The following is a 13,093-nucleotide window of genomic DNA, read 5'->3' on the forward strand; positions in this document are numbered from 1 at the left end:
GGCCTCTTGGCTCCGCTGATCCCGGGCCAGGAGGCCTGTCTGCTCCACTGTTCCCGAGCCCCCGCAGCTGCAGACGGGGAACCTTGGCTTCCTCATCGGTGGGGTAACCAAGCCTCCTGTTCTCAGCTGCCTGGCTGCCCGCCGCCATCTTGGCTGACAGTTAATATGCACATCGCCCTGATTAGCCAATGGGAAGGGTAGCGGTCGTACGCCAATTACCATGTTTCTGTTTTATTAGATAGGATATGCTGAATCCTGTGAGTCCCCTAGCGAATCATTGAACGTGAGGGTGATCTTGGGAACCCTCAACACAATCAGCATATTAAAACTTGGTTTCAATTCCAACACGTATTATGATTCTAAAAATGTGGGCCTCTTTATGCTTCTAAATGAAAAAACCATAACCACCTTATAGTCCCATTACACAAAATCAAATGAAGTAATATACAACACACTCAGATATCATAGTACACAGTCAATAAGTGTGAAATATTATTTTAGAGCACTTTCTTAGATAAAACAAAAATTGGGAACCTTTTCTATTTCTATGGATGCAATGAGAATTCAAACAGCCACTTGGATTATTGAAAAGGGGCACCCTAAGACAAACTTTAACCCTCTATCTTCAACACTGGTTCTATGAGTGATTACCAGTCCGCATGGCAGGATTACTGGGTAAGATCAAGCAGGTTAAACCCTATATAATCAATATCTTTTCATTTCTAAACCTGGTCTTCATTTAGTCTTCAAATTAACCTCCCTAGTTAAAAGTGAATGCCCTAATTAATTAGTACTGAGCTATGCTTGGTGGTTTCAACTTCTCAAATTACTAAACTGGAATTTTAGTACAACCCATTTTCTTGTGTGTATATGCAGCATAAAGTACATTCAACAAAAGTTTGAAACCTTTGGAGCTAAAAGAACAAACCCTAATGTAAAAAGAAGTGGAATCCTGAAGTCATTCACTCCCAGCTATCAACTTACCCCAAAGTGGTTTTTCAAATGAATTCATATCCCAAATCCATATGTCCCACATCTCCTGTTAAAAAATAAATTTCCTATAATCAGTTTATTAAAGAATAACTCTACCCTTCCCCCTTACCTCAGCCACCCTATTCCATTGGACTATACCAGCTGCACCTCCCAATGCTGAGCATGATGCCTAGCACACAATGCATTCATTCAGTTAATGTCCAGTCCATGAATGAGTGAGTCAATGGATAAAGTATTATTACTGGAACCAACACCAAGCTCAGTGGAAATACTTGCCTCCTCTTACAAATCTATGAGGATATTAACTTTCCAGGTGGGCAAGCCAAAGACACATAAACAGCACGTGTGGCAGATATTGTTTCTGCCTTATCCCACCCTCAGACCCTATGTTTTTCAAGGCACGAGACCCCCAACTGAATTCAAGTGATCAATCTTCTTGCCAGTGAAGTGACCAAATTTCAACCCATGGCACCTGAGGGGAAGTCTCTTGGGAAGCTTTCAGAAACAGTTATGCTCCGTCATAGAGATGCTGGAGGAAAACCTATCCGTTTCCGCCTTTGGGAATTGTTTGCATTGGATACACCGAGGTGCTGCAGCCATCTGAGGTCATGAGGGAAACAACACGCTGAGGATGGCAAAGTGAAATGTGGAAAGCGCATGGGGACCTGATGACATGGAGTCACTGAGCAGACAAACCCTGAAATCTCTATGTCTGGACCCCTTGTTAGGTGAGTTGATAAAGCCTGCATTGTTTAACCATAGTCAAAAATATCCTAAGACACCACTCTGTAACCGACAATTACTTATTTAGACAGACATCTATTCTGTGAAGGAAAAAAATAAGATGTGAATCAGTGAAGAACCCAAATTAAGGAGTCTACTTTTACAGATTACTTAGAGGCAGAATTTCAATAAAAATTTAATAGCTACAAACTAGAACTTGGTATATAACATGCCATCTTAGACACAGCATTAATCTATCACAATCACATATCCCTAATTTATTCAAACTTTAATAAATATCAAGCATGTATAAGCACTATGCCAAGTAAAATCTGATGTAGATAAATGTGAAAAAAAACTCAGTCCTGCCCTGGCTGGTGCGGCTCAGTTGGCTGAGTGTCATCCCATGTACCAAGAGGTCACTGGTTCAATCCTGATCAGGGCACATGCTGGGGCTGGGGGCTTATCCCTGGTAGGGAGCATGCATGAGGCAGCCAATCGGTGTTTCTTCTTTTCTCCCTCTCCCTCTCTCTCTCTCAAATCAATTTTTAAAACGTATTAAAGAAAGACTCAGTCCCTGTCCTCAACAAGCTTGCCGTTGAGGGGGAGAGATAACAAGGCAAGTTTGTGTGGCACTTCACTATTTACAAAATACTTTCCTATCTTTGCGACAGGTGCCAAGTGATGAGAAGCTATACTGCACAAAGGAGTGAAAGTGGTAGGGAGAATGATTGGGGAGTTGATTTCAGTTATGAAAAGACAAAAGGATACTGCAAGTGGACAAAACAATGTGAGCTAAAATAAATAGGGAGGCAGGAAAATGCATGGAGTGTCTAGGGGACCACAAACAGACAAACACGGCAGATATGGTTGAGGGGTGAGTTCAGAACAGGGCAAATCTTGACTATCACGCTAAGGAGTTTGAAGAACAACCGTCAGGAGGAGTTTACCCATGTTTGTACTTTTATCTCTTGAATATGTTGAAATAATTACAACAGAATACTGTGGTTTCAGTATTCAGTTCAACCACCAACTCAGACACTAGGAAATATATTGCCACTATCAACAATGGAAACCCCCAGGGATGCTGGGGAGCAGTTTCTGGCAAGTAAAGGACCAGGCAGGAACTTCCTCCAGGCCAGGGGCCCACGCTCTTTTCTGGCCATGAAGTCCTCAAAATCTCCAAGGTTTTTGTTCTGTATTTTTGTCAAAACCCTGAGTTCTAATGGAGTTCTCTTCTCAAACTATCTCTCTCTTCTTTCCTTTACCATCTTCTGAACAAGTAGTCTTTATTCTATCTCTAATTTCTCAACTCCACAACCCAGTGTAGTCTGGCTTCACTTCAACAAAACCGTTTGTTGATCAGTCCCTGTAATGTCCTAACTACCAAAACCAATCTCCTTTCCAGACTCATTCTACTTGAAATCTCAGCCTCCTCGATTACTTTTGGAATAGGAAGGCTATAAATAAAATATAATCTCTTCTTTTCCTGGCACCCGGCGTCACTTCTTCTCCCTCAACTTTTCTAACCATGCTTGTCTTCTTCACCGGCTCATTCCACTCTGTCCTGACACTCTATACATCCTCCATGGAAATTCGCCAGTTGTAAAGCTTCACCCGCCATGCACTAATGGCTCCCATATCTGTATCTTCTTCCTGGAACTCTCTGGTTAGACTATAAGCTCCTCCAGAATGAGAATTATGTTTTTCATACTTGAATCCTAAAAACTTTATGGAATGTCTGAAGATAGCAGACACTCATATATAAAACATCTCCATCCCAACATTATTCTTTCTAGTTTCCTAATGTTTTCCTTTCCATTCTAACACCAAACACTAATTTGTACCATAACATATGAATCAGTTTGTGAATTATCTTGTAAGCTTCATGAGTGCAGAGACTTTATTTTGTTCAATGCTATTTCTATGGCTCCTGGAATAGTACCTGACAGACACATGGTAGAAGAGTTTAAAAATTATTTGTTAAATGAATAAAAACACCAGAAAACAATGCCATATAAGAAGGAATAATGGTGATTGAAATGAAAGCATTTTAAGGTTGCTGTGTTTAGGTACAGGTTAAAAATATTTAATTTACTTTAGACTTTTTAAGATCAAATATCAAAAGTTAGCTAACTAATTAAGCAAAGACAAGTGAACTTAAAAAATCAAAGTTGAAAAAAGGAATAAAAAGAACAATAAAAAAAATTTAAAATCAGAAAACCCCACAAATATAGAAAGCTCAAAATGAAATGGTAGGACTAAATCTCAAAACATAAGTAATTAAAACTTATTAATATAAAGATGTGATACACATGAAATTAGAGCAAAGGATAGAGGTGGCAGGTAAGTGGAACTACATAGTTGCAAGAGACTTAAATTTTATTGAAATAGGACAACCCAGGGCCCATTCATGATAATAAAAACAAAAACAAAAAAAAAGAATTCCTTGCAAATTAGAAATAGGAATGAACTTCGTGAACCTGATAAAGGATAGGGACCCTAAGCCTACAGTAAACAAAATACATACTGGTGAAGCGTAACCACAGAACCAGTTCAAAATTGTCCTATCCTGTTTCTAACAAGATACTGAGTTGCCTTTCACAGCCAACAGACCAAAACCTCCTCATACAGCTAACGCATGTGCAGAAGAGAGAATGCTGACCTCCAGCTGCCCCCGGAACCAAAGTCTAGTCCCCCCCGCCCCCAACACATAACCCCCAATCCCAGACATGGATACAAAGGGCCAGGACATGACTGAAACTTGAACACCAGAACCCGTTCAGAAGTGAAGGGTTCCTGGTGCAGGAAGATCTGGTACTGAAGCCCCTTATTATATCTTACCAAAAATGGCCCAGTTCTGAAGCCCTCCAATTAAAAACTGCACAACCAACGCTTCCACATTTTGGCCTGTTCTTTGCCTTTAAAAAAAACCAATTAATTAAAAGTTTGGGTTTTAAGATAACTTCCTGTCTACTTGCTTGGTGATCTGCAAATAAAACAGCTTTAAATTTCTTCATTGTGAACCTCAATGTTCAGTGTTTGGCTTTGCTGTTCATTGGGTGAGTGGAACTTTGTTCATTTTGGTAATAGAAGTATTCCTATAAAGTTAGAAAAAAGGGAAAAGCTGCCTTCTATCATTTCTTCCTGTCAAGAAGTCCTATGCAGAACAGTAAAACAAGAAAAAGAAACACACTTAAGAACCAAAAAGGAGGGCGGAGGGAATAGAAAATCAAATAAAATAAAGACAATTAGAACTAATGCGAATGTTTAGCAAGGTTGCTGGATACAAGATTAACACACAAAATCCAATGGAATTCTTTTGCCAATAGTAACTAGAAATTTGTTTAGAAAGACCTAAAAAAAAAATGAAGAGAGGGCGTGTTCACATATGGAAGGTTTACTACAGAAAGAAGTAAATTCTCTCAATATTGATACAGTTCCAATCAAAATCTCAATGTATTTTTTAATTGAACTTAAAGTTTAAAACTTAACATTGTATTGAACTTAAAGCAGATCCTAAAAATCACATGGAAGAGCAAAGAGAAAAAAAATACAATATAATTTTGAACAAGGTGAAAGAGCAGTGTCTACCATAAATCAAACTATGTAATTAAGTCAGTGTGATAAAAAATGGCAAAGATAGATTAAAACACCAATGAAACCGAGAGTCCAGAATCAGACCCACATGAATATACAGACTGGATATATAGATACCACTGTAATCAACCCAGTTATTAATTAACAGAAAAGGGGCAAAGGGAAGGCTGGGTAATAACGGCATGCCATTTGTACAGCTTTGTCAGAAAGTTGCAGTTTAACACTCTCCAGGTCTTTTCTCATAAATCCTAGGGAAAGGGCCTGGACAAAAAAAGACTACGTACATGCCCAGGGAAGTCTAGGTGACATCACACCTACAAGCAGGCCACTGGCCAGACTAGGCGTGGCCACTGCAAGGGTGTGAACTCTGAGATACATAAACTTCTGAATGAAGGGAGATCCCTCTCTTGGCCCTTTTGCTCTCTTGGGACTCTTGCTGCAGGGAATGGGGCTGTCACACTCCCGCATTCGCCCACATGGCTCACGGCCACATGGACCCCCCACACAATGGACTGATGGACTAAAGTTGGCCTGATGCTCTGCTGGACCCCGCGCCACCATGGAATGGAAACCTTGGACACCGGCTTTGCTTTTAACTCTGCTGAATCCCAGGCTGCACCCTTTCCAGGACTGTTTTAAGGGAAATGGGGACTCTGGAAACGGAGGGATATAATTCCACGCAATAAAGCTTTCTGCCACATCGCATCCTCCCATGGGGTCCTCCGGAAATCCTTATTCCTTCGGTAGCCCAAAAACCCCACTCCCACTAGCAATGGAGAACGGCAGTCCACTCAATTCTCCGATAACAATATGTCAGAGATGGCAAACTTAATGGATAGACTATTTAATAAATGTTTATCCATATGTAAGAATAAAATAAAATTCCTACTTCACACCATACAAAACACCAATTTAAAATTTTAAAATAATATATAGGCAAATATCTTCATGTCCTTGGGTAGGGAAGAATTTCTTAAATACTCAAAATGCAAAAACCATAAAAAAATGAGTAATTTTTAGTTTAACTGAAAATTAAAAAGTTTTTATACAACCCAAGACATCATAGAGAGCCAAAGATTCTAGGAAAATATCCACAATAAAAATAATCAACCAAAAAATCAGAATGTATTAAAAACTTCTCCAAATCAAAACGAACAACACATAAGTAAAAATGGCCAAAAGGTATGAATAGGCAAAGCACAAATAACTAATGAACATGTAAATATATGCTCAACCTCAGTAGTATTCAGGGAAATGAATCTGACCTCATCAAATTGGCCAAAACACAAGTGTTAGTGTTACCAGTGATTCCCAAAGTGGGTGCTGCAGCGATCCAGGGGGGTGGTGATGGCCACAGGTGCATTTGTTTTAACTTTTTTGTATTACCTTTCTATTCTGAGTTCAATAAATAGTTTCATAATTTCAAACTTCAATGTTTCTAATTTACATCTTTCTTTACTATATTTTACGAAAAAGGTAGAAACATTAATACATATATTTTTGTTTAATTGCTATTAAAATTTTTAAAAAATTAATTTCCAGGGGGCGCTGAGTAATATTTTTTCTGGAAAGGGGGCGGTAGGCCAAAGAAGTTTGGGAACCACTGGTGTTACCCTAGGTCAGTGATGGCGAACCTATGACACGTGTGTCAGAGGTGACACGCGAACTCATTTTTTTGGTTGATTTTTTTTTTGTTAAATGGCATTTAAATATATAAAATAAATATCAAAAATATGTCTTTGTTTTACTATGGTTGCAAATATTAAAAAATTTCTATATGTGACACGGCACCAGAGTTAAGTTAGGGTTTTTCAAAATGCTGACACGCCGAGCTCAAATGGTTCGCCATCACTGCCCTAGATAGATATCAGTAAAGGGAGGAAACAAAGGGGATCAGATATTATTAAGCATAATCAATAGGGAGCACAAGCCTGTTTGCTATATCAGGAAGCTACAGCTTCACACACACTCAGGGGATCACAGCATTGCCCCACCTAGGATTAACACCCCTCCCTTCCCCGCCCTTCTGTGGGGGGGAGGGGGAGCAGAGGGAGATAAGCACATGCACAACAGAAGCCCAATTGGCACAGGGAGGTGCTTGACCACAGAGGCCTGTCAGTATAACCTGGGAAGGGATCATTGGTTAGGGGGTGGACCCATCAGAAGCCCGGAAAGATTGGGAAGTTGATTGGTTATTTTAAAAAAAACACCTCCTGGTTCTTCCCAAACCCGAGATAATATAATTCCCAGGGAACAAAGAAGAGTTCTCTTTCTCTCTTACTGGGTGACCTGTAAAAGATACATATGTTTAACTTTATTAAAAAATATCTGTTACATCTCTGATTTCAAATAAATTCTAAAATGTTACCCATATTGATTTTAAGCTGGTCATTAAAACACAAGACTCAGAAAGAACCTTTTTTTTAAAAAATATATTTTATTGAGTTTTTACAGAGAGGAAGGGAGAGAGATAGAGAGAAACATCGATCAGCTGCCTCCTGCACATCCCCCACTGGGGATGTGCCCGCAACCCAGGTACATGCCCTTGACCGGAATCGAACCTGGGACCCCTCAGTCCGCAAGCCGAGGCTCTATCCACTGAGCCAAACCGGTTTCGGCCAGAAAGAACCTTTGACCTCCCCCCTTATCTGCTTTCAGGAATTCAGATAGAAAAGCCTGCGTAAAGAAGGCAGCATCACCCTAAAGGTGCCAGAGGGGAGAAGTAGGGCAAAGCCTGTTTGTAGGACTCCCCTCTGTGTCCTATTGTTTCAGGTGGCCCAGTAAGAATTTGTTTACCACATGTGTTCGCTTTCTCGTTTACCCGTGCATTCCCTACTTTCCTTTTTAACTCCCAGTTCCAGACCTCAATTGCCCAATCTGTCCTCCAGTCTCATGTGCTTATGGAACCTCCACATACATATGTATATGTAACTAATTTGGACATTTTCTCTTGTTAACCTAACTCATGTTAATCTGACTATTAGTCCAGCCAGAAGAACTTAGAAAGATGGAAGGGAAACTTATTTTTCACCCCACCACTACAAACTGGCCAACCGCACCGGGAGAGAGCAGTCACTATACTATCGCCTCCAGCATTGCTGCTGCCAGTTGGGATAACAAGCTAGACTGGAAGACACCACAGTCTCCTGGCTCTGGCCTAGGGATGAAAAGACCAAAAACAATCTGCAGACTAAATGGAAACTCTGTTGTCATTCCCTTTCCCCCATTTTCCCTTCTCCTTGCATTCCCCCGAGTTCAGTGCCATACTTTTTCTCCTCCACAACTGAATCATCTGGGGGGAGAGAAGAAAAAATATCAAAGGACAATAAGAACCTAAGAGGAAGGTTACTTGTCTTTTACAATTGCAAGCTTGAAGATTCTTTTGAGAATTATTTCACTTAAAACATTATGTGATGTTACTTGGATATTAACTGAAGCGGTATTTTGAAATCTAAAAAGTTTTAAATTTTGCTTGACAGACCAAATAAAAATAGAAATTTGGGATGGGGTAGATTTTGCCCTATGGTAATAATCTGAAATATTTAATTATCCTGTGAAAAAAATAAGTCCTTATTCAATTATTAGTATATTACAGAGATTGTGCTCCAGTTAATCATGAATTTTACTGAATAGATTTATCACAGGTACCACACTGCAAAACACATATATTCTTTGTTTTCTTCTTAACTAGTCAGCAATTTGGTACATCCATTTTTGTTTTGTGGTTTTTTATTTCCTAATTTGGTTTCTTTCTTACTTGGTTTCATCTTAATGACATATAACTTATTTTCTTAGCTTACAACTTTAGTGGTTGTTCTGCATTCTCTCCTGCTGATTTGATTCAACTTTCTGGTCTGTTACCTTTTATTTCTGTGAATGGCTCTTCTAGGCTCTACTCCCTCAATTCAGTCTTCCCCTAGTCTCAGATTGCCTCTGCACTGCTACTAGTTAAGATCCACACTAAATGTACCATCCCAAGTGCCTTTTTCTTGGAACTTTTTCTGCTCTTTGGAGGCAGATTATAGGATTTATTTACTGATCTCAGAACCCAAAACACCACTGTGATTAGGATGTTAATAATAGAAAATTAACAAGAAAATTGTTTTTAAAGTCCCTAAAATAATACTGTTATTTAATTCACATCAATAACTCAAAACATTTCTTCTCCATTATTTTTTAAAATTCTCCCTAATTCTCAAAACTGTAATCTGCTAAAACCTCTAAACACCTGAGTTATCCCTCCTTTCCTCCTTACACAGACTAAACAGTTGCACATTTGTCTTTATTACCAATAGAACTATAACTAAAAGATAGGGTTTTTTTGCAATTGGCATTTTTCCATTTTAGATTTAGAAAATTTAAAAATTAAGTTCATGAGCAAAATTTTCCAACACACATACTGTGTTACAGCTTCCTGTTTATAACCATAAATTCAAGAGGAATAATTATAAAATATGATACATTTAATATTTACGAAGAGCATATACTTTTTAATGAATATAAAATAATTTTACAGCTCTAATGAAAAGTCCTAACAGTACTAAGGGGATAGTTAATTTTAACTGTAACTGTCATTCCGCTGTGCTGTTAACTGTAGTACTGCTCTATAAATGTTAACTGCTTGATTACTAAGATAAAAAAAAGAATCCAGCAAAGCAGTCTTAAAGGGGATGAAACCTTTATCTGATATAGCAAAATTTTCTGTCTTATTATAAAGAACCATAATCTTCAGGGAGGGAGAGGTATTTTTAAAAACCGGAAAGGAGGAAAAGGGACAGAAATAACAAAACCTAGTTACTGCTTTCTTTCTTCATAAGATTGTTTTCATAGAAACCAAACGTAATGTGTAGATTTGTTTGAGTTTTGAATCTACAAACCAAGTCAAATGACACTTTTGGGACTACTGGGGAAATCTGACTATAGACTGGGTATTAGATGATATTAAGGAATTAGTTTTATCAAGATTAATATATTGCCGAGACCGGTTTGGCTCAGTGGATAGAGCGTCGGCCTGGGGACTGGGGGGTCCCGGGTTCGATTCCAGTCAGGGGCATGTGCATGGGTTGCGGGCACATCCCCAGTAGGGAGATGTGCAGGAGGCGGCTGGTCGATGTTTCTCTCTCATCGATGTTTCCGACTATCTATCTCTCTCCCTTCCTCTCTGTAAAAAATCAATAAAATATATTTTTTAAAAAAAAGATTAATATATTGTGGCTACATTAAAAAAAAGTTCTCATTTTTATTTTATTATTATTTTTTAATCCTCACCCAAGGACACGTTTATTTGTGGGTTTTTGTTTTTGTTTTTAGTGAGGGGAGGGGAGAGGAAGAGGGAAGAAGAGGGAGGAAAGGGACAGAAAGGGAGAAGGAGGGAGAGAGACGTTCCCTGACTGCCTCCTGCACAAGCCATGTGTGTATGTTAGTGACTAAAAAATCCTTTGCCAACTGTAAGTCTCTCCTTGCCCTAATACTACACTAATTCAATTAAAGTTTACATTAACTTAAAATCTTCAGAAATACCTTGGCTATTCTTGGCCCTTTGCTTTTCCAAATAAATTTTAGAATTAACTTGTCAAGTTCCACAAAAACAAACAAATAAAACTATACCCTTCAGGGTTTTTACTAAAATAGCAACAAATTTATTAATGACAGGTCAATTGACATATTTACAAGAGATAGTCTTTCTCCCTATAACCATGACATGCCCCACATTTATTTAGGTCTTTAGTGTCTTTCAATACATCTTTACAATTTTCTATAAAAGATCTTGGTACCTCTTTTTATATTTATTCCTAGGTAGCTTTTTTTTTTTTTACACTGTTGTGAAATATTTTTATTACAGTTTTTATTGTGAGCTTCTAGGTTAGAGTAATAGAACTGATTTTACTGTATTGATCTTATAGTCAGTAACTTGCTAACTATTATAAATCCTAACAATGTATGTATGAACTTGAATTTTCTATGAAAGTGTTAATACTGACTCTTTTTGCTCATTCCTTACAGCCAATCCAGCCTCATAACTTTTCTTGCTGTGTACTAACTGGTAAGTAGATCTAGTGCAATGCTGCAGAGATGGGGTAGCAAGGAACATATGTATTCTTGCTGAGTTTTAAAGGAATATTTTTATTGTTCATTATCAAGTATGATGTTTGCTGTAGGTTTTTTTGTAGCTGTCCTTTGTCAGGTTATGAAATTTCTTTCCTTAATGTGGGTGAGTCTGTATCCCAAAAGAGTGAATTTTAATCAATGCTTTTTCTGCATCTTTTTGGATGATATGGGTTTTTTGGGTTTTGTTTTGATGCAGAAACAAGCTTGCCTATCTAGAAGAAACCCTTTGTTCAATATGCAGTATTTCCTTTATATTCACTGAATTCAGCTTGCCTCAATTTTTTTTTTCCAATTACAACTGACATTCAATATCAGCTTGTCTAATTATTTTTGAAAGCCTCTTGACCCATTGCCATATTTCTCTCATCAATGTTTCTTTCTCTCACTCTCCCTTTCTCTCTCTCTAAAATCAAGAAAAACATTTTAAAAAAATAAATAAATAGACAGATAGATAAATAAATAAAGAGGATGAGGGGAAGGTCATCCTCTAATGGGAAATAAAGAAGCTAAATTATTCTGCCCTCCCCTAGTACACTGCCTCACCTCAGAGAAATGAAAAGTCTGTATCTTCCAGAAAAAACCCAGATCCAACCTAGAAACTGGCATTGCCTCTCCTGAGGACTTTTTCTAATTAACTGGTCTAAAAGTGGCTTTTAAATACACAAGAGCTACAAAAACAATGAGGTTAATTTTAACACCTGCATTTGTTCCATGAGAGTGTTAACAAGTCTTGAAGCCTTCGCTGTTACACATAAAGGTGAAAGGCAGATGAGATTTTCCATTTGGTCATGATAGTGTGAGTCATTAGTGCTATCCACCAACTATACAGTGCCCCCCAAAAATGTACACACCCATTTTGAATAATTATAAAGGCAATGTTATTAAAATATATTTCATTTTCAAAATTGAGCTATCAGCTGTTATAGTGTGTATACATTTTGGGGGGACACCCTGTATTTCTGGTTCTCTTTGCAGGCACATGGTAGATTTACACTTTTCCATCCCATTGAAGAATGGGTTAGTCTTGTGATTTGCTCTGGCCAATGCCATGTGAACAAAATGGCATGCCTTACTTCATACAGAAGCTTTAAGAGACTGCACAATTTGCCCCGCTCTGTTTCCCTCTGGGGCAGTGCTGGCAACCTTCAAGACAGTCACGGCTCCCTCAGCGTGGGTCCCAACTGGGTCTGAGGCAGAGCAGAGTCCACAGCCAACCAGTAACAGAGCCAACAAGCTGTGTTGCTTTAAACCACTGAGAGTTGGGGAATGTATGTTAGGACAGTATAACTCATCCACCTTGACATGTACAAATATGAATGCCTAAATATTCATAACTAGAGGCCCGGTGCACTAAATTCATGCATGGGAGAGGGCGGTCCCTAAGCCTGGCCTGCACCCTCTCCAATCCGGGACCCCTCGGAGGATGTCCAACTGCCTCTCGCAATCCGGGACTGCTAGCTCCTAACCGCTTGCTTGCCTGCCTGCCTGCCTGATTGCCCCTAACTGCTCCCCTGCTGGCCTGATCACCCCAAACTGCCTCTGGCTCACCCCACACCCGCCCCATAACTGCTCCCCTGCTGGCCTGATTGCTGCCTAACTTCTCCCCTGCCGGCATGATCACCCCCAACTGCCTTCCCCTGCCAGCCTGATCTTGCCCCTAACTGCTTGT

The 13,093-nt window shown here is 39.0% G+C and overlaps 1 protein-coding gene across 2 annotated transcripts in view; it reads right to left on the minus strand.

Annotated features, from left to right (window-relative positions):
• The window catches only part of GALNT1 (polypeptide N-acetylgalactosaminyltransferase 1), a 51,621-nt gene extending 50,580 nt beyond the window's left edge, over positions 1-1,041 (minus strand). For both annotated transcript variants that reach the window (XM_006766117.2, XM_006766118.2), the window contains exon 1: positions 985-1,041. The gene's annotated coding sequence lies outside the window, so the exon portion shown is untranslated. The remainder of the gene's footprint in view (positions 1-984) is intronic.
• Positions 1,042-13,093: the final 12,052 nt, after the last annotated feature.

This window comes from Myotis davidii, unplaced genomic scaffold (assembly GCF_000327345.1).
Source record: "Myotis davidii unplaced genomic scaffold, ASM32734v1 scaffold259, whole genome shotgun sequence".
In the NCBI taxonomy this organism is placed as follows: domain Eukaryota; kingdom Metazoa; phylum Chordata; class Mammalia; order Chiroptera; family Vespertilionidae; genus Myotis; species Myotis davidii.